Raw genomic sequence first — 23695 nt, 5'->3', positions numbered from 1 at the left:
AAGCCAAGGAGAGGAAGAAAGAGAGAACAAGAGAGATGAGAATAAGAGGAAGAAGAAGCAAAGGGAGGAGACAACAAGCAGCAAGCAAGCATCAAGGGAGAGTAACTCACCAAGGAGAGGAAGAAGGAGAAGGAAGAAGCACCACCACCCACCACACCACACACCCAAGGTGAGTCCTCTCTCTCTCTCTCTCTCTCTCTCTCTCTCTCTCTCTCTCTCTCTCTCTCTCTCTCTCTCTCTCTCTGTGTATTAGGATCTATGATTGCATTTTGTATAGCACAAATAAATCATGAATGGCGGTCGTTGGACTGAAATTAGCTGACTGAGCGCGTTTGCCAGTGCGTTTACATTTCAGTATAGACGCAGGGATAGACGCGAAGATATGTTAATTGTCATTGCGTCTGCGATCGCGTCTTAGAGCGCATGTATTCTGCATCAAAGACGCAACAATACACGCGCTTTGCATAGAAGAAGCTTTCACTTCAGAGTCGCATCTCCAGGCGCGTGTATGCTGCATGTGAGATGCGAGAATACGCGCGCCCTGCCCAGAAGCTTTGACTTCAGAGTCGCGCCTCCAGGCACGTGTATTCTGCAGCCCACACGCAAGGATACATGCGCGCCAGAAGAATTGACTTAGAAATCGCATCTGATAGCGCGTCTATACTACATCTTAGATGCGGATATACATGCGCTCTGACCACAGGGTTGACTTTAGGGATGCATCTGAGAGCGCATTTATCCTGCATTTTAGACGCGGTTATACATGTACCAACCAGCTCTGATAAAAAACAATTTTTTATTTTTCTGAAATTGTATGAATTTGTCTTTTTCTTGTGTTTTTTTTGCAGATGTTGCATCCTGGTTCATCTAGCAATGAACCAGATTTGGATCGTATGAATGATACATTGGGCTTGTTCGGCAAAGGTGTCAATGCATTTTTTGGAGGTTTTCCTAGTAGGGAAGACTTCATGGGAGAGATGACCAGACACCTTGGCCTCTCTCCTACAGCAGACGAGGTGTTCAACGTCATGTCTGGAACGCCTATGACATCTTTGCCTGGCACTACTTCCCAAACTCCAATTGCAGGTACTCCACGTGCAGCACCTATACATGCATCGGTTGAAGCATAAGCGTCAACCGACGCACGTGCATCGGTAGAAGCACGTGCATCCAACGAGGAAGAGGGTAGTCAACAGAGAGGGAGGAGGGAGAGTCGAGGGGGAGGAGGAGGCTTGTGTGGGGGTTGCCTAGGAGGTGGCGAGCGATCACCCTCACCAGAAGATCACGTAGAGGAGCCTGTATGCCAGTACTATAGAGTTACAGATACTGGTGGTATCTTCCATGATGATGAAGGAAGGGATGTAATGGCGTACATGAGGAGTGTCATGCATGCGACGTATAAAGATTGTTTCGTTTACTTCAAAAATCAGAAAAGCGGCTTGTGGCAAGAGCTGTTGAGGGCTGTTCATAGGAGGTACCCAAATCCTGAGGGTCAGCGATTCTCGGATGATTGGGGACGCACAAAAGTGAGGGATTTGCTTCACAACAAAAGATCCCACCTCATGACATGCGCCATGGACTCACTACGGAGACAGGAGGAAGGGCGTGGAGGCTAAAGCCAACCACCTATGTGCGACTGCATAGAGTGGAAGAAAGCCAAGAAGAAAGCAACAGAGAAAGTGAAGAGTTGCCAACACGCAGAGGCGCAACACATCCAAATGGAAACCATGGGATCGTCGCATTACGGATCGGGCAGCAGAGAGTCGTGGGAGGTAGAGTTTGTAAGTATATTTTTATTTCTAGTTTTTTAAAATTTATATTTCTTTCAATTCTTTATATAATTGTAACGATCTAATTCTATTTTCCTCCTTTCACGCGTGAAAAGGGCATAGGGATAATTTTTCTATATATAAAAATAATTTTTTTAAAATTTCCCCTCTCCTCCAGCCAACTGTCGAGCTGGAGGAAGAGGGGATTAGTAAGTAGGCAAGCTCCTTGTTGGAGGTTGCCAGGGTGTTGTGCGCATGCCCGCTGACATGCAGGCGGGGGAGGATCCTATCCCCTCCCCCTATATAAACCATGGGAGGCTAGCCTACTGCAGTAGCCTGGGGAGGTGGACGAGAGGGAGCCGGAGACGCCGTGAGAAAAGGAGAGGTTAAGGCACTGTTGCCGATGTCTGAAGAAGAGGAGGAGTTGAGGCGAGACCCTGCAAATCACCACCTGTGCCAAGGAGGAGCCGCCTGATCTACGCCAGTCGCCCTCTGCTGTCACAGTCCGCGCCCCACCTATCAAACGCCGCCGAATCGGCGTTGTGTTTCCCACCCCCTGTCCCACGTGTCTTCAGAAGCTTCTAAAGCTTCTAAGAGAGGGGGATCTATAAGCCCCCTTTCGCCCCCACAAGGAATCTGACCATAAAGGTCTTATTTTACCCCCTTGCGTGATTTAAATCTCCCTTAAGCCCCCTTCCTTTGGACTTTGAACCCACCTCCCCCCCCCGTGTTTAAATCTCCCTTAAGCCCCCTTCCTATGGCTTTTTAGGACTACCCCCCTTTCCCCCCCTGAAGTTCCTCCTAAGGCTCTACAAGCCCTTAGCCCTTTTTCTTTACCCTCCTCGAATTTCCCACTTGAACCCCCCTTAGGCCTTTTTCCCACCCCCTTAAAAAGATTTTATCTTATAGACTTTTTTTTCAATCCCCCCCCTAAGGGTCCCCATTAGGCCCTTTTTCTTGTGTTAAAATGAGCCCTACTCGCGGAGGGTTTTCACAATACCCCCTTTTCGGATTTTAGACCCCTTTTCCGTGGTTCTTCCCTCCTCCATACACCCATCCCTTCAAAGAGTCTCCACGAAGGGGAGCAAAAGAAACTTGTAAAGGACGGTGGAAATTAAGAAGGAAATTCGTAAAGCAACATCTACCATGGGAAGGCTACACTCGTAATGCCTCCTAACAAAGCCCAAGGCGTAGCCGCAGAGGGTCGTCTCCCAGCATCCACGTAGACATCTCACCCCAAGCCCAGGTTTTCCTTCCTAATTTTTATTTGGTATTGTTGTAATTCAATCATGCGAGGTTAATTGTTAGAAATAGGATATATTTTTGTCCTAAATGCTCACGATGAAGGAACTTAGTCATTAATACTTTCAATAAAACATGCAAAATAAAGAAAGCATAAATGCATTTCTAGCAAATAGCTTTATGCATTGAAATGAATTAAAAATTAGATTAATGTCCATTAAAATAGTATACTTCGTTTAAGCCTAGAAGTATAAACTGCATATCGCACTATTAACCCATATCCTCTTCGCAATGAATCAGCATGGAAAGTGCAAGGCATGAAATGATTCTTACGATGCATAACTCTAAGAAATTATCGTTTGTCAACTGCATAGATTATCAAGTAAAAGTTTGTTTGTTTAGCATGAATTTTGTTCGCAAAGTTATAGGAAGATTAGTTGGAATTAACCTAAACTATGCCTGACCTTAAATCGATAAGTTAGGGTTGAAAAATCAATTTATACGTAGACAACGAGTCATGTGGAAATGATCGCATGATTATCTTCTAGAGTTAAACAAATTGGCATAAACCTAAACCGCGGAGTACACGTTTAGAATGAGTTAAATTCTAAGAAATTCACTAGGAAATTAATACGTGACCTAATCGTACATATTGCTAAAATTGAAACTCCTATACCTTAAATACTTGCCCACATTCACTGAATGTAGGGACAGTGAAATGTAATTGGAAAGTGAACTAGGGTTTGTCCATAAGAATCTTACAAGATGGAACTTGGAACTCTAGGACTGATGACGTCAGCCTAACGTAATCAGGAACAAATTGTTTCGTGACTCCGTTCAATGAGTAAAATAAGTCTCATAGTTCGATGCGACACATGCGTAGCAAGTGTGGAGTCATATGATCTTGTGATTGAATCACAAGGGAATGGCCAAATTCTCACAACGAGGTTGGCAGGTCCTTACGCAAGTTATCTTGCAAGAGGATGAATAATCATCCTAATTTAGTATCTTTCTTGAGTAAAGAAGATTGATTAGAAGCTAAAAACTAGTCGATAAACTGAAATAACCTATGAACTTAAGGGGTTGACTAAGTCGGGTTAATAGGGTATGCCCTAACCCAGGATATAGGGGATCTTGCCAAGTTGCAAGTCATCCCGGATCGAGTGCTGGATGCATTCGAAAGGAAGGATTCATTCCTTAGCAGTTTACCAACAAAAACGATCAATGGAAATGTCTGTGCTGACTACAGATTTTAGAGCACTGTTTGATCAATGAATTAAAAGATAAATGGATATCTATACTTCAGGTTGAAGGCCTGAAGGGAGAGGCAACTTCAGTTACCCGCGAGTGCCTGCTTGACCCTAACTAAGGGGGTTGTTAACCGCGCCGGAAAACTGGACCGAACCCGCCGTGAGAGGTCTCTCCGTTGAGCGCTACTTGGAGCAGGAGGACGCTTGGGTGCTAGGGGGGGCTCTGGCCATAAATCCCAAGCCTTCCGGGCCTTGCACAAGAGGCTAATGTGACTCGGGATTGGATCTCGAAGCCCGCATACTAGTCTACGGGTGGAAACTTGGGTTTGTGATCCCTGTGGATTGCTGGATAGCCTTCGGGCGGATTGTGCATAAGCCTACAGGCTGGACTTTTTGTATTTCAAAGATAAATATGATAACCTGTTAATAAGGAACTTGTCTGATATTATTTTTCTATGTCAAGTGATATGATTATGTGAAAGAACTAGTACCTAACGGGCTAATTAAAGAAGCTGATTGTTACATGTTCAACTAATGTGTTAGGTAATTAAATAACTAAAACAACCCGAGGAACGTGCGGAGGATGGGCCATAGGTCCGTCCTACGGATGGGTGGTCTCGGTTGCCTGAGAACTTTTCTTAAATCACGAGGGATAGCAGGAAGATCGTCAAAGAACATGAACAACAAAAGCGTTGACCTATAGTTATGATTAAACCCGATTTACGTTGTTTTAGGGGAACGGAATGGGACTATGCCTTATGGCAGGGAGGTTGAGCTTTGCATCCCTCTCGTTTTCCATTCTCCTTGAACCAAGTGCAGCATGAATCCTCTTCGGACCTGGCATTTCTGCATAAAGTAGTTCGCTTGGGTCCGATGCTAGTTGCCGTTAGAAAATGACCAATAAGGAAAATCCTAATTTAGGTTAATCGTAAGTGGGAATGGCCAGAATACTTCAGCTACATGGCAGTCATGGAAAGCCCTAGATCGCAAACCCCATAACATTCCATGGGAGTGCCGGGCAGAGCTTTCTAGACATCCTTTCCGATGGACTGCTAAGACGTGTCCTAAAGATGCAAGTGGACACGTTACAGTTGGTATCAGAGCCGACCAACAACGGAATTGTTTTTATGAAATCTTAATAAGATGAAGTAAAGCAAATATTGTTGTCCAAACATTTCCTTACTTTCAATGCTGTCTTGTAGAATTACGAAGCGTGGAACAAGTTCTTAGTATTTTGAGTCATGTTTATGACTGTAATGCATTCTCCGCATTATCGACAAAGGGTTGAGATGATGAATATCTTGGAGAAAATCTATAATCCATCACCTTTGTACATGGAACGAAGATGGATGCGTGCCTGAGGAATCTACTATATAGCTGCCCACCGGTTTGCTTATCTACAAACCAACCTAAAGAGGATCAAGTGGTTGGAAGACTTAAAAGTCGTGCGTTCATTTTTGTGGAAGCTCATGTAAACCCAACTTTACATATTCGAGGTCAGAGGGTTGAGATGAATTTATATGTATATGAGGAAGTAATCCGTGTAATCCCTGCCAACAGGATTAAAGTGTTAGGGTGCCATGAAAAGAATGGGTTCCAAAGGAAAGGATACCCTGAACTTCCAATGATTTACCAATTCTTGAAGATCCATGACTCGAAACCATACTATTATACAGTTCCTGTAGATAAATGTAATACAACGTTGTTCTCCCCAAACTAAATGTAACAGTTGGCTTATCATCACATGTTGTATTCCGAAAGGGCTATGCCCATATAAATTCAAATAAGACTTATTTTTATCAATGTTTGATTGTGCATTAGAATTGATAAAAAGTTAAGTGGCTAGATTGCCTAGGTGATAGCGGAATTGAAGATGTAATATAAATCAATAACATTTATCGTATAATAACATTAAGAAACCTTTATCCAAGCACAACCCCAGGTACAAGTTCCCAATTCGCCTCTTGCATCAAGTACTGCTGTAATCTAGGAGAAGAAGTTTCTTCTCAAGCAGATTAAGCTGCTCGATTTTGATGGGAGAGGCAGGTCCATCCAAGCTGGTGCTGAAATTTGGATTGAATCCATGGAGGATTATTTCAAAGAAGCCGGTATTGCACCCACCAATCAGGCTATGCTCGCCAAGCTAAATCTCACCGGCGAAGCTAGACTTTGGTGGAAGCAATGGTGCAGGTACCAAGGGATCACGGAGGGATCCGTTACCTGGGAGAAGCTGAAGAAAGTCGTGCAAGGAAGATACCTACCACCTGCATATCGCACGCAGAAAATGAATGAGTTCTACAAGCTAAAACAGCCGGGTCTCACTCTTGATGCATATTACTCTAAATTTGTCTCACTTCTTAAGTATGCGCCGCAGATGGACATGACACAGCATGTGTCCAAATTTTGTGCTGGTTTAAATCCACCAGTAAATACCCATCTCGAATCTATGCGTCCATCAGATCTTCAGGACGCACTCATTCGAGCTGTGCCTATAATTCAGGAGGTGGAGTCTAGACCAAGGGGTAACAAAGCTTGGTCTTATAATGACCCGAACAAAGGAGCATTTAGACCTCAAATGAAGAGAGTTCAAGGTCAGAATCAGGGACAAAGAAAGAGAGCAAGAACTAACAATGTCAACAACTTTGTTCCTACTCAAAGCAATGGCCGAAACCTCTGTTGTTTCCTCTACAATGAGCCCAATCATTTCAAGAGACAATGTCCTAAGCTTGGTGGAGAACATCGCCAAGCACCTTTCCAAGGAACGGGCCGTGGTCAAGGAGCCGCTACCCGAGGCAAAGGAAGAACCGCATGCATTGCCAATAGGCAAATGTGTGAAGAAGAAGAAGAAGAAGATCCGACCATGGAAGCAGAGTTTGAAAGGGCAACAGTCCATACCACTCTACACAAGAAAGGGCCAAATTGCCAGTTCGCGGTGATTCAGACACCATCGGATGATCAAGGTAAAAGTTTCAACACCTTGATTGATTGTGGCAGTACACATTCCTTTATCTCACTAGCTTGTGTAAAAAGATTAGGAATAGCCACAGTAGAAGCACCTTCCTTGCTTGTGGAATTGGCAAATGGTCGTGAGGTTACTTGTACCAGGCAAACTGCTAAGGTGGAATTCTTTCTGGGAGGAAAAAATGACTTCAGTCAAATTCAGAGTCATGAATTTAGGTATCCATGAGTGTCTGCTCGGAATGGATTGGTTTGAGCCTAATGATGCCCAAATTCACTATGGAAAGGGTCAAGTTTCCTTTCGAAACTCTGAAAGGGAATTAGTCACAACTCAAGGTGAGGCTAGAGTGCCAAGAATCCAATTGTCCAAAGTATCTCAGATCATAAAAGGAGTCAGAAAAGGATTACCTGTCTACTTGATCAAACTCAACAAGTTAGATCAGAAGCAAGAGTCTAGTGAAGGACCTTCTTGGCTAAAGGAATACGCGGACATATTCCCTAAAGAGTTGACAGAACTCCCACCTCAAAGAGAAGTGGATCATGAGATTAAACTAGTACCAGGAGCAGTGCCAATTGCAAAAAGACCTTATAGAATGTCTATACCGGAAGCAATTGAGCTGAAGGAACATCTCAAGCAACTACTAGAACATGGCTACATCCATCCTAGCAGTTCACCGTGGGGAGCCCCAGTACTATTCAAGAAAAAGAAAGATGGGACACTTCGACTATGTATTGATTACCGAGGGTTGAATCAATCAACGGTCAAGAACAAGTACCTTGAGTCCTAGAATAGATGAGCTTCTTGATCCTCTTCAGGGTGCAAAGATCTTCTCCAAGATTGACCTCAAGATCAAGGAAGAAGATATCCCCAAGATGGCCTTCAATACAAGATATGGGCACTTTGAGTTCCTAGTTATGTCATTCGGACTTACGAATGCACCTACCACCTTCAACAGGTTAATGCAGGGTATCTTTAGGTGATATCTTGATGATTTCGTGCTTGTCTTCTTTGATGACACTTTAGTCTATTCTAAACAGAAAGAAGATCATGAACCCCAACTTCAGATTGTCCTTGAGAGAATGAGGGTACATAAGTTATATGCTAAAATGAAGAAGTGTGCATTCTTCAAGCGTCAGATTGAATATCTGGGATTCACAGTATCAGTAGATGGAATCTCACTGGACCCAACCAAGGTTAAAGATGTGCTAGAATGGCCCATACCAACATCTATCAAATAAATACGCAGCTTTCTTGGATTGACAGGATGGTATAGGGTCTTTATCAAAAACTATGCTTTGATTGCAGCACCTTTGATGGACTTACTGAAGAAGTAAACTTCCATTGCATGGTCAACTCTCGAAAAAAATAGCTTCGACCAATTGAAGCAAAGTTTGGTATCAGAACCTATTCTAAAACTTCCAGACCTCAATAAAGAGTTCGAGGTAGTAACTGATGCTAGCATACTTGCCTTGGGATGTGTGCTCATGCAAGAAGGTCATCCTGTAGCATACTCTTCAAGGAAATTAAAGAGTCATGAGAAGAATTATGCTACGCATGACCTGGAATTGCTAGTTGTCATCCATGCTCCAAAGCTTTGGAGAAACTACCTGTTGGGTAACAAGTTTACTCTAGTAATTGACCATAAGAGTCTCAAGTGGATCTTTACCTAGAATGAGCTCAACATGAGGCAACGTCAGTGGATTGAAGTACTGGAGGAATATGACTTTGAAATTAAGTACCGACCAGGGAAAGAGAATGTAGTTGCCGATGCACTTAGTCGCAAGGCATTCCTTAATTCCCTAATCTTGCAGAATCCATCAACAGTCAAATCTCTAGCTACAAAAGTATCTATGCCAAAAAACCCTATACTTGAGTTAGCTAGAGAGGATGCATGCCATGATCCGGCCTACCAAACAATGCTAAGGAACATCTCTATCAAGGATCAGAATCAAAAGCTGCATGCTAAGTATCATGAAATTTCTATCAATAGTGGACTTGTCTACTATAGAATAAGGCTATGTATACCAGCAAGTCAGTCACTTAAGCAGAAGATATTGTGGAAAGCTCATGATTCCCCTTTCTCATGACATCCTGGCTATGGAGAAACTCTTAATGCAGTTAGGAAGAGCTACCATTAGGAGAGGCTTAAAGGTGACATTCTCAAATATGTCACTGAGTGTTTGTCTTGTCAACGTATCAAAGCCGAACATGTCAAGATGCCAGGGAAGCTACAACCGCTTGGCATTCCCCAAATGAAATGGGAATTCATCAGTATGGATTTTGTTGTAGGCCTACCCCAAGTCCAAGGAGGATACAACTCCATCATGGTTGTGATTGACATGCTTACTAAGGTTGCACACCTTATTCTAGTAAAGACAAACTATAAAGCCTCAGACATTGCAAGATTGTTTATCAAGGAGATATTCAAGATACATGGGCTACCCAGAAGAATCATTAGTGATCGTGATTCTCTTTTCATATCACACTTCTAAAGAGCTATCTTTGAAGCTATTGGGACTCAACTCTACTTTAGCACTGCTTACCATCCCCAAACGGATGGCCAAATAGAGTGAGTAAATCAAGTCATCGAGGATATGCTTAGGGCATACTGGTGGCATGAGCCGAAGAGGTGGATTCAATACTTGCCTTTAGTTGAATTTGCCTACAATGCTTCTTACCAACAAAGCATTCAGATGACCCCTTTCCAAGCATTGTATGGTCATGACTGTCGAAGTCCCCTAAACTTCTCAGATCCAACCTTAAGGGTTGAAGCTTCAAGGCAGATGTTGGAAGAGATGGATGAACAAATAAAGTCAATAAGACGGGACATCCAAGCTGCCAAGGATAGACAGAAGGCATATGCGGATTTGAAGCATCAAGATAGAATCTTCGAGGAAGGAGACATGGTCTTCATTCATGTATACCGAAAGAAGAGTTCCCTATCCTTAGGAGATTGCAAGAAGCTAAGTCCAAGGTATTGTGGATCGTAAAAAATCCTCAAATTCCTAGGACCTAATGCTTATAAACTACAACTCCTTGAGAACCTAAAGGTTCATAATGTATTGCATATCAGCCTATTAAAGAAGTATGTACCTAATCCTAACCATGTACTTGATGACCAACAAGTTATAATGCCTAGTCAAGGAGTCCTTGAACTAAGGCCTGATAGGATCTTAGATGTTAGGGAGAGACAATTAAGATCTAGAACCTTGCGAGAATGCCTCGTCTAGTGGAAAGATTATCCCAAAGAGGATGCCACTTGGGTGGATGAAAGCACTCTCAACCATCAATATCCCCAGTTTATCTCGAGATGAGGACATCTCGATTCCTCTAAGGGGAAGAGAATGTAACGATCTAATTCTATTTTCCTCCTTTCACGCGTGAAAAGGGCATAGGGATAATTTTTTTATATATAAAAGCAATTTGCTTTAAATTTTCCCTCTCCTCCAGCCGACAGTCGAGCTGGAGGAAGAGGGGATCAGTAAGTAGGAAAGCTCCTTAGTGGAGCTTGCCAGGGCATTGTGCGCATGCCCCCGCTGACACGCAGGCGGGGGAGGATCCTATCCCCTCCCCCTATATAAACCATGGGAGGCTAGCCTGCTATGGTAGCCTGGGGAGGTGGATGAGAGGGAGCCGAAGACGCCGTGAGGAAAGGAGAGGTAAAGGCGCTGCTGCCGATGTCTAAGGGAGCGGAGGAGTTGAGAGGAGACCCTGCAAATCGCCGCCTGTGCTAAGGAGGAGCCACCTGATCTATGCTAGTCGCCCTCTGCTATCACAGTCCACGCCCCAGCCGTCAAACGCCGCCGAATCAGCGTTGTATTTCCCACCCCCTGCCCCACGTGTCTTCAGAAGCTTCTAAAGCTTCTAAGGGAGGGGGATCTATAAGCCCTCGTTCCCCCCAAAAGGAATCTGACCATAAAGGTCTTATTTTACCCCCTTGTGTGATTTAAATCTCCCTTAAGCCCCCTTCCTTTGGACTTTGGAACCACCCCTCCCCCCCCGGGGCCCGTGTTTAAATCTCCCTTAAGCCCCCTTCCTATGGCTTTTTAGGACTACCCCCCTTTCCCCCCCTGAAGTTCCTCCTAAGGCTCTATAAGCCCTTAGCCCTTTTTCTTTACCCTCCTCGAATTTTCCCCTTGAACCCCCCTTAGGCCTTTTTTCCACCCCCTTAAAATGCTTTTATCTTATAGCCTTTTTTTTTCAATCCCCCCCCTAAGGGTCCCCATTAGGCCCTTTTTCCCGTATTAAAATGAGCCCTACTCGCGAAGGGTTTTCACAATACCCCCTTTCCGGATTTTAGACCCCTTTTCCGTGGTTCTTCCCTCCTCCATACACCCATCCCTTCAAAGAGTCTCCACGAAGGGGAGCAAAAGAAACTTGTAAAGGACATTGAAATTAAGAAGGAAATTCACAAAGCAGCATCTACGACGGAAAGGCTACACTCGTAATGCCTCCTAAGAAAGCCCAAGGCGTAGCCGTAGGAGGGTTATCTCCTAGCATCCACGTGGACATATCACCCCAAGCCCAGGTTTTCCTTCCTAATTTTTATTTGGTATTATTGTATTTCAATCATGCAAGGTTAATTGTTAGAAATAAGATATATTTTTGTCCTAAATGCTCATGACAAAGGAACTTAGTCATTAATACTTTCAATAAAACATGCAAAATAAAGGAAGCATAAATGCATTTCTAGCAAATAGCTTTATGCATTGAAATGAATTAAAAATTAGATTAATGTCCATTAAAATAGTATACTTCGTTTAAGCCTAGAAGTATAAACTGCATATCGCACTATTAACCCATATCCTCTTCGCAATGAATCATCATGGAAAGTGCAAGGCATGAAACGATTCTTACGATGCATAACTCTAGGAAATTATCGTTTGTCAACTGCATAGATTATCAAGTAAAAGCTTGTTTGTTTAGCATGAATTTTGTTCGCAAAGTTATAGGGAGATTAGTTGGAATTAACCTAACATATGCCTGACCTTAAATCGAGAAGTTGGGGTTGAAAAATCAATTTATACGTAGACAACGAGTCATGTGGAAATGATCGCGTGATTATCTTCTAGAGTTAAACAAGTTGGCATAAACCTAAATCGCGGAGTACATGTTTAGAATGAGTTAAATTCTAAGAAATTCACTAGGAAATTAATACGTGACCTAATTGTACGTATTGCTAAAATTAAAACTCCTATACCTTAAATACTTGCCCACATTCACTGAATGTAGGGACAATGAAATGTAATTGGAAAGGGAACTAGGGTTTGTCCCTAAGAATCTTACGAGATGGAACTTGGAACACTAGGACTGACAATGTCAGCCTAACGTAATCAGGAACAGATTGTTTCATGACTCCATTCAATGAGTAGAATAAGTCTCATAGTTCGATGCGACACTTGCGTAGCAAGTGTGGAGTCATATGATCTTGTGATTGAATCACAAGGGAATGGCCAAATTCTCGCAACGAGGTTGGCAGGTCCTTACGCAAGTTATCTTGTAAGAGGATGAATAATCATCCTAATTTAGTATCTTTCTTGAGTAAAGAAGATTGATTTGAAGCTAATGACCAGCAGATAAACTGAAATAACCTATGAACTTAAGGGGTTGACTAAGTTGGGTTAATAGGGTACGCCCTAACCTAGGATATAGGGGATCTTGCCAAGTTGCAAGTCATCCCGGATTGAGTGCTGGACGCATTCGAAAGGAAGGATTCATTCCTTAGCAGTTTACCAACAAAAACAATCAATGGAAATGTTTGTGGTTACTACAGATTTTAGAGCACTGTTTGATCAATGAATTAAAAGATAAATGGATATCTATACTTCAGGTTGAAGGCCTGAAGGGAGAGGCAGCTTCAGTTACCCCCGACTGCCTACCTAACCCTAACGAAGGGGGTTGTTAACCGCACGGGGAAAGTGGACCGAACCTGTTGCGAGAGGTCTCTCCGTTGAGTGCTACTTGGAGCAGGAGGACGCTTGGGTTGTAGGGGGGACTCTGGCCGTAAATCCCTTGCCTTCCAAGCCCTGCACAAGAGGCTAACGTGACTCAGGATTGGATCTCAAGGCCTGCATACTAGTCTACGGGTGGAAACTTGGGTTAGTGTTCCCTATGGATTGCTAGATAGCCTTCGGGCGGATTGTGCATAAGCCTACGGGCTGGACATTTTGTATTTCAAAGATAAATATGATAACATGTTAATAATAAACTTGTCTGATATTGGTGCGCAGATCGGACGCAGGTAGCTCACGTAGTGAATTCCCAAAGGTCCCCAAGAACAAAGCACTCTACTTTTTAGCACAAAAACCAATGTGAAAGCAAGCACGACATGAGACAAGAGACAAATTGGGTTGAATCTCCCCCATGCCTTGTGTGAGCGCTTCACAAAGCATGTATTTAATATATATTTCCAATCTTTTTGCTCAAAAATAGCCCAATTACAAAAATATGACAAGCTTTTAGCTTTTGAGTTTGCTTTCTACCAAAAATAGGAAAATAAAGCTAATGGACGGTGCCCAAAGAGTCTGGCACGCCCAATCTCAATGTCCAAATAAAAATAACATATCCAGGCGCATAAGCGCATACAAAATAATAATAAATAATCGATGTCTCTATAGACATAACAAAATATAGGCGTGGCGCCTATCAAAATATAGTCCAAAGATCGAAAACCCGCTAGACTCCAATGCTTTCCTCCGCCACTGCTGCTATCTCTACACATCAACTGAAGCATTCACAATCGTTAGTAAAATAACACAATTAAACCGACAAAAGTGAATACCTAGCAGTCTTCAGCTACATAAATAAATCAACTGGTTAGAAATAAATCCTAACCTTAATTTATTACGAGTGCGCACTCTAAACTCATAAACGTTTATTAATTTAATATGCATTTTGCGGAATCACCCGCTATGGAATCACCCATGTACACACTAAATTAATGAAACGCCCGAAAAGGACAGGCGTCCCCATCAACTTCTCGCACAAAGAATCCTCTTTGCGTATGAGCCCCGGTCATCTAAGTTTACGGAATCCACCGTAAAACCTCACGGAATCCACCGTGGAATATGCCTCCTGGCATCATACCCCCGGGGTGGGATAGCAATTGACCTCAATTGCTATTAGCTCAATGTGGAGCTAACAGAGTGGGGAAAGCATTTAGGTCTCTAGCGTGCATCCATTGTGCTTCTTCTACAGGATGGTTCTTAAATTTTATTAGATATCTAGAATACCTTCGGCCAGTTCTAGTGGTCATGTAGTCAGTGTCTATAATGGCTTCTGGTTCAAGTATTTCAGTCTCTTCTTCTAGTAAAGGTGGGTTTTCATAGACAGGGTGGATAGGTAATTGTCCTCTAAATGGTCTCAATAAACTAATATGAAATGTATTATGAATTTTCCAATGTGATGGCAGTTCTAACTTGAATGCATTGTCATTAATCTTATGAATGATTCTAAATGGTCCGTAGAATCTAGGGGCTAATTTGACAACTGGATGTCTATCTACACTTTGCAGTCTACGCTTTTCTATTCTAAGCCAAACATAATCATCTACTTTGAAATTCATGGCTTGTCTTTTCTTGTTGGCTTGTTTGGTATATGATTGTTGGGCTTTAGCAATCATATCCTTTACCTCATCAAAAATAGTGTTATGCATAACAGCAATATCATCGGCACTTTGTATTCTATTAGACAAAGATGCAACAGGTGTAGATAATCTATATCCATAAATAACTTCAAAAGGTGCTTTCTTTGTAGATGTGTGCGGTGTATTGTTATATGCAAACTGTAATAAATGCAAATGAGTATCCCATGTTTGAGGTTTAGAGATAGTGTATGCACGTAAAAGATCTAAAATAGTGCTATTTGTGGCTTCTGTTTGTCCATTTGTTTCTGGATGAAATGCAGATGAGAAATCAATCTTTGTGCCTAGATTTGCAAACAGTGTAATCCAGAAATTATTACAAAATCTAGAATCTCTATCTGAAATAATCACTTTCGGCAATCCATGGTTAGTAAAAATAGTTTTCAAAAATAATTGTGCTGCTTGTGATGCTGTTAAAGTTTTCTTACATGCAATGAAATATGCTTGCTTACTAAATCTATCTACAATTGTCCAAATCATGTCATGATTAGATTTAGTATTTGGTAATCTAGTAATGAAATCCATAGATATATGTTCCCAAGGTTTAGATGGAATAGATAAAGGCATTAATAACCCATATTGTTTACCATGATGTCTTTTTATTCTTTGACAAATCAGACATTCAGAAACAAAATTAGACACATCTGCATCCATATGCGGCCAATAAAAATCTTCAGTTAACATGCGTAATGTAGAAATGATACCTCTATGACCTTGATATGGGGGACAATGAATTTCATTCAAAACAAATGATCGGAATGGAATAGTAACACACAGTCTCTTTTCAAAGAACATGAATCCATCATTATATGACAATGAATCAACAGGAATGAAATTATTTTGAACTAATTTTTGCCAATCAGAATGAAAAGTAATATCCTGGTGATATGTGTCTTTCATAGCAATCAAAGAATCAAAAGATATGATAGAAATGTTATGAATTGCAGGTCTTCTACTTAATGCATCGGCAACTACATTTTCTTTTCCAGGTTGGTATTGAATGATAGGATGGAAACTTTGAATGAATGAAGCCCATTTGATATGGCGGTCAGAAATTTGGGGTTGGCTAAGTAGATGTCTAATGCTTTGCTGGTCGGTCTTTATCATGAATTCTGAACCCATTAAATAATGCTTCCATTGTTTCAATGCTTGGACAACTGTTAAGAGTTCCTTGTCATAGGTGGAATATTTAAGCTCAGAGGGTTTTAGCTTAGAACTAGAATATACTATTGGATGGTTGTCTTGCATTAACACGGCTCCTATTCCTGATCCGCTAGCATCAGTCACAACTAAAAAGAATGGTCGGTTAAAGTCAGGCAATTGTAGAACAGGGGCATTGGTCAATGCACGTTTAAGTAAATCAAAGGATTTCTGCTGGTTTTCAGTCCATTGATAAACAATGCCTTTCTTAAGAAGTTTGGTCAGTGGTAAAGCAAGTAATGAGAAATTACGTACAAACTTCCTATAGAAACTAGCAAGACCAAGGAATGAGCGTAATTCATGTACATTTTTAGGAATAGGCCAATGCAATATTGCGTCAATTTTCTTAGGATCAACTTTTATTCCTTCTTCTGATACAATATGACCTAGATATTCTATTTCTGTCTTAAAGAATTCACTCTTGTCAGGATTTGCAAACAATTGATTTTCTTTCAGTAATTGAAAAACTAATGATAAATGCTCATAATGCTCTTTTTCACTTTGACTGAATACTAAAATATCATCAAAGAAAACAATCACACAATATTGATATTTTAGAAAAATACGGTTCATCATTCTACTGAAAGTGGCAGGTGCATTAGTTAATCCGAATGGCATAACTAAGAATTCGTAATGGCCAAACTGTGTCCTGAATGCAGTCTTAAATATGTCGGATCTATCTAACCTCACCTGATGATATCCAGATTTAAGGTCAATTTTACTAAATATAGAAGATCCTTGCAGTTTGTCCATAAGGTCATCAACTCTAGGTATAGGATACCTATTCTTTACAGTGATCTTGTTTAATGCTCGGTAGTCAATACACATCCGATAAGTATTATTCTTTTTCTTGACTAAGAGCACAGGTGCACCGAATGGGGAACTGCTAGGTCGAATTAAGCCTCTATTTAGTAATTCTTCTACTTGAGTCTGGATTTCTTTTTGCTCTATTTGATTGTGCCTATATGGGGCTTTGCAAGGTGGTTGTGTGCCAGGTATTAGGTCAATCTTATGGTCTTCTGGTCGTGATGGAGGTAAACCTGGTGGTAGGTCTTCTGCAAAACAGTCCTTAAAATATGCAAGAAATTCCTTATGCCTAGGGTGCATATGAGTTTCTTTTGCGTGCAATTCATTCACCCAAATGAGATATGATTTAGTATTCTTGCGTAGTGCACGTTTTGCTTGGGTATGCGAAAGCAGTGGAAACATATGAGATGCATGCATACCAAATAATGTAATAGATTTTCCTTGAAAATTAATATTCATTGTGTGTGTGGAATAATCTATATTGGGATTATGTTGGTGTCTCCATGGCATTCCTAGAATAATGTCGCTAGACTGTAATGGGACAACTAAGAAATTTCTTCTTTCAACATATGGACCAATTTGAATTTCTAAATTTTGAACTTCTTGTGTGCCATTGTACCTAGTGCCTAAAAATGCAGCTTTTATGCGATAATGCGTAGGTACTGTATGCAATTTCAATTCCTTTACCAATTTTGCTGAAATAAAATCATGCGTACTACCGTCATCATGCAATACAGTTCTTCCTTTTCCATGCACCATACATTTCATAGTCAACAATGAATGTAAAGTAGGCATACCTGGTAAAGTGTCGGAAGTAGTAGTAGGATCATCTTCTTCTTCAGTGAAATCCGGCATATCCTCATGCTCGTCCTCGTCCATAGCTCCAAGGTAGTTGATATGTGCTGATGGCTTCTTTGAATGACAATTTGCTGCGAGATGGCCTGGCTGGTGACACTTGTAACATACGATGGGCTTGGCTTTGGTCACATTATTTGCAATGGCTGGGAGTCTGGGTATATTTGGATTTGCTTATTGGATAGGCTTAGGATTTGGATTGACAGTGGTTGGTAATGCGGGTGGTTTAGGCCAATTCTTACGGAAAGGTGGTGATGAGAAACGACCTGGATTAAACCTTCTGAAATTGGAATTGAATTGTTTAGATCCATAATTACCGTTTGCTTGGAATGGCTGTGGTCGTCGATCTCTTCCACGTAACTTATCTTCAGTGTCGTGAGCTAAGGAGATGGCATCTTCAAGAGTAGCAGGCTTGAACATATTCACCTCAGCGTAGTAATGTCCAAGAAGTCCAGACATGTACTTCCGCTTATGTGTCGTCTCTGGTACGTCTTCAAGCATGCGTAGCTGTAGAAGTGCATTCCAAAAACGCTCTGTATACTGTGGAATAGACTCACGGTCGCGTTGTTGAAGTAAATCCCATTGCTTGATAGCCTTCTCATGAAATTGCGGTGGAAGAAAATTTTGCATGAACTTCTTCTTGAAATCTTCCCATGTAGCAGGACATTCTATGCTCTTGCGGACGACAGTCCACCAAAGTGATGCTCTATCTATCAGATGATTAGTAACACACTTGATTTTATCTTTCTCAGGATAAGTTTCCTCGTGGAAATAGTCATCAAACTGGCTAATGAATGATAAAACAGTCTTTCCTTCTCTTATGCCATTGAAAGTGCGAAACTTGAAATTTCGTTTACTTATCTTGGATTCCTTGCGAATGGTTTGTGCTTCAAGAGTGGCGTCGATGGTACGGCGAATCAGATCTTCAGCTTGAGGTTCTTCTTTATCAGTGGACGCTCCTTGTAGCTTTGTCAATTGCGCTTGCAAGGCTTGCCTAGCTCTTCGCTCTTCGTCCAATTGCAACATGATAAGATCCAGCTTTTGCTCCATGGTAGGCTCAGGTAGGTCGTCTTCAGCCATAGGATCATCCATAAGTGGGGTAGTCATCCTGTAAAACTCAACAAACCTTTCTCACTCAAAATCAGTTAGCGGGATGAGCGTAGCTCAAATTTGGGGTTACAAGGCTATGTATTTTTGGGTATTTTCTTCTTCAATTTTCAGAAATTCTGAAATATTTCTGTCTCCGTTTGCTGAAAGTACTTCAACGAACTTGCAGATAGATAAAACAGCTTGCTGCGAACAACTTTCCAGTTCTGAGTTTTTGCAAACGAACAAATCTTCTAGGAGTTTCAAGCGTTAGTCAGTTCTGATTTAGTCTGACTTGCAGAGTTGCAGACTTAACAGACTTGCAGGGTTGTTGACTTGCTGGACTTAGCCGATTTGCAGAACTTGCAGTACTTGCAGACCTCTTTTATTTCTTTTTCTCTCTTCCTCTCCCTCTCTCATTTCCTCTCCCTCCCTCTCCCTCTCCCTCTCCTCTCTTTCTTCCTTTTCCTATTATGTTTAATGTTTTTTCCTTCTCTCTCTCATTCCTTCTTTCCTTTTCTCTCTTCCTCTCCCTCTCTCATTTCCTCTCCCTCCCTCTCCCTCTCCCTTTCTTTCTCCCTTTCCTTATTATGTTTCATGTTTCCCTCATTTTCACTCCCTCTCTCTCCCTCTTCCTCTCCCCCTCTCATTTTCTCTCTCTCTCTCTCCCTCTCTTTCTCTCTCATTTCCTCTCCCTCTCTCAATACACATGAATTTTAACAAAAAAAAGTAAAAGAGAAAGAGAAAACACAAAAAAAAAAGCAAGAAGGAACAATGCACTCACCGTAAAGGCTCGAAGATGAATTCAGTGGCTCCTCTTCGCCCTCCGTATACTTCCTCCTCTTCTTCGTGAACGGCGATGGTGGCAGTGAGAAGCTTTCCTTCTCCCTCTTTCTCTCTTTCTCTCCCTCTCCCTCTCAAATGCAAGATGTTCTCTCTCTCTTTCACTCTCCCTTTCACTCTCTCTTTCCTGTATGCGCACAAAATAATGCGCTCGAGTTTTGGCCCGCTTTTTTTTGTCTCAGCACCATCACTATTAATAGCGACGCTGCTATTTTGTGTCGAAAAGTGTTGTCGCTATATCTCCATATCCTTGTAGTGATTACTCTTCTTTTCATTAATAATAGGTTGCACAATATTATGCTTCTTTAGGTTATCAAGCTCATGTATGTCTCTCTTGATCATCTCCAAGGCATTCATTTCTACATGATGTACAATTGCGTTTATAATAAGCATTTGGTTGATGTTCCTTCCCTTCCTTTGTTTGTGTGCATTTCCTTGGGCTTTTGTTTTGACTTGCCTTCATCATATTTTTAACTCAGCAGTAGTTTTCAATATGATTGATTGGTGTTTCTATGTAAGTAATCTGGGGTACACGTTGAAAGAGTCTCTCAGTCCAGATTTTTGGAGCACCTCATCTAGGAAGAGGGATTTTCATGGCTCTCTGATGGTACTTTCTTGCCAATACCACTACTCTAGGAGTAGTATATTCCACTCAAAATATCATCCTTAAAATGTCTACACATTAAAGCATGTCCAGTATGGCAAGTTTGCATAGCACATCTTTGATTTTTTCTTGATGTAGTAAATGGATATGCTATCCTTGGTTATAGAGAGAATGTAAACACCCCTTAACGTGGTATTTGGTTTGATTAGATATGTGATGTATGTTATTATATGTTGAGAGTGGAAAAAGACTGAATTTTTGACTAATTTTGGTTGTTTTTGAGGTCTGAATGATTGATTTTTTATGGATTTAGAGTGATGTATGATTGTTAAAGGAAGTATTTGAGAGTGCTTTGGATGATATTGATTATGTTTTGGAAGTTCATGATGATATTCAGTAGAGTTATAAAGCTTTGTAATATTCTGATATGTTCTAATAGGTTCTGACTGGTTCTGTATACCTTCTGTATAGCTTCTGTTTTGTTCTGATTTTCTTCTGTATGAAGCGTGTATTGATGATTGATGAAGGATGAGATCTTTTGGAAGCCTATTGAATAGTTTTTTATAGTTTGGAATGGTTTGAGTATGATTTATGAGGTTCTGATGACCTTCTGTAACCCTCTGTAAACCTTCTGTAGAGCCTCTGTCTCTGCTCTGTTTCTGTACTGTAATCGTATTGTAGCTGTTCTAGTACTGTACTGTAACTGTTCTGTATACCTTCTGTAAGTGTTCAATACTACATTTGTTGGTATCATTCATCCTCTATTTACACCATGATCAGAATACAACATAAGAAAAGTTTCGAGTAGCTTGGATTATGCCTCTGGAGGTGGAGTAATAGCTAAAACATTTTTGCTATAATATGCTCAGCTTGATGGGGTAAAGCCTCTTATTCTGCAAAATAATATCTATATAATTTTCGAGTTGGAAATTGGATGCATAATTTCCTTCTTAGAAATTGACATAAGTAGGAATGTACAAACTAAGAAAAATGCAATCTTTTCAAGTTAGAGAAAAATTAGAATCACATGGGCAGTTTCCTTTATAGGAAAACTATCATATATAGGGACATTACCATATGTAAGGAAACATATGAAAATTTCCCTATCTCCCCACATAGGAAAATTTTCTTATATAGGAAGGAAAGAAAAGGGAATTCCTTCTCAATTCCCTAGTTTAAAATACATGTAAGTAGGGAAAGTAAATAAGAGGAAAACTAGATATGGGATTCCCTCTCTGATAGGGAATTGCCTCTTTTTCCCTATGTAGGAAATGATTAAAAGTTCCTTTTGTCATGTGCTTTTCGTCCAAGCATGCTTCTTGTGGTCTAAAGAGCAAGATAGCCTTGTAACACCTTTGGTTTGACTCTAAGGACTTAGTTGTACTTATATGAGCTCATCCCTAATGAATTACTCTCTACAACATCAGTTTTGTTAGAACAAGCTCATGATTGCCTTTAGGATGCATGTTGAGGGGAGGACCTTTGTAAAACTAGAAGATAAGAATGGTAAAGGAGCATGAAAGGGCTAGTAAGATTGCTACATGGAAAAAATTATCCTTGTTGGAAAGGAGGTTATTATGGACAAATGCAAGGGATTAAAAGCATATTGATTTTGTCACCCATGGGTGATTTTTGATCATGGAAGGAGAAAAATAAGTGAGGAAAAGCCTTTGGGGACATTGCCATGCATGAGACATGTGGAGGAGGGGATGCAAAGAAGGGAAGAGGATCATAGTTGTGGGGTTGCGATATTTTACCATTGGCGACATCAACATGATCATGATCATGATCTTCAAGAGTGGTCTCCTTTTGCCTAACTTCATATTACTACTACATCATCAATGAGATGCTTAACAAGATGGCACTCCCAAGTGATTGGAATATACTTGCCATGATCCTTAATAGCTGAGAAGAAAGCCACTACTAGTATATGCTTGTAGCAATCAACATTCGATTAGAACAATTGCATCATGATATTTTTTCCACAACATTTATAGTAATTTCCCAGCTTCGGCATCATTATGGAGAGCATGTAAAGCTTTGGACAACCATGATAAGAACTGGACCTTAACACAATCAACCTCTTCATAAAATCAAAGGGAGTGTGAAGCCCTAGAAGTCAAAGAAGCAATCATGGAGGCTACTAAGAACAACACATCTCTTTCATGATGTGCAATCCCAATTGACATGGTCCTATTTATTAGTTCATCCAAGTAATTGAAAATTGTTACAAGTGCATGATGCCATACGAATTTTATTGTTCTCATCTTTGCTATTAAACTACCCATTGTCATCCATAAACCTTGAAACTAGATAAAAAGGATGAAGACTTGCAACATGAATTATCTTAGGTGATATTATATAACCTAATTAATCTCCACACCTTCATTTCAAGCTCTTCAAGTTTCTTTTAAAAATATCCTTTTTCTTAAGACTCCACTTCTCTAATTAAAGAACTACATTAAGAGCCTTTGAGAGCATCAATTTCATGTTGAGATCCTTCTACATTGTCAATTCAAGGATCTTTTGATAAAGATTTTAATAAACCACTGAAACCCCTTGGGTTCTCACCTTTTATGCATCCATCTTTTGTGAAGTGCATTCAAAGGAGTTGTGTATTAGGTTCTAAAACCTTATGTTGAGCTCATTGCTGTAAAAACCACGTGTTACACTTGATTGTCTTGCATTGTCAAATTCTTTGCTAGCTAAGTTGAGGTGTATTTGACTCGAGTCAGAGTCTCCTTGAGGGCTAATTGTCAGGAGAGAAATTAAGTTAATAGTTAATCTCCTAAACTATTTTATATGAGCTTCTGTTACTTTTTTATAGGATCTGATAGGGCATATACTCTAGAGTTTCATAGCTTCTTTCTTTGGCTTTTCAAGTACATATAAATATTTTAAAGGAAAGCTACCTACTTACTAGCTTTTGCCTTGTAGAGGATGTCTATACTGATAGTATTGATGCTTTAAGGTGCCATGTAGAGGATGCCTCGGAAGAGCTTGAAGAAGATTAGATGAACATTGCATATGCAAACTTTGTGAGTGCTTATGAGGAAGCCTTTGAGACTCATGTATTACTTGATGTAGTGGATCAAATGGAGATTGAAAAACTGATGCATCCACATGATACACAAGACATGCTTCTAGTCTATGAAAAGGTTCAAAAGTCGGAGGATATACATATATAGGATGATCGACATGATGCTATATAAGTTTAGAATGTGTCATCTGCTTTGATAGATGGAAGTATGATTTCTTCATATGCCATGACAAGCAATCTAGAGGCGTGAGAGGCTATTGACATGCGTGATATCTTTTTGAAACTTGGACAAACAAATGCCATTCAATGATTTCTTGTTTTGTGTTTTTGTATTTTATCAAAGTAATTGCCTAGAAATGGAGCTTGTCTAGGTGATGCTTATTTTGATTGGGAAGATA

Source organism: Lygodium microphyllum, chromosome 9 (assembly GCF_053477565.2).
Source record: "Lygodium microphyllum isolate KBCC chromosome 9, Lygodium_microphyllum_v1.1.10, whole genome shotgun sequence".
Lineage (NCBI taxonomy): Eukaryota > Viridiplantae > Streptophyta > Polypodiopsida > Schizaeales > Lygodiaceae > Lygodium > Lygodium microphyllum.
This window is presented reverse-complemented; position numbering follows the sequence as displayed.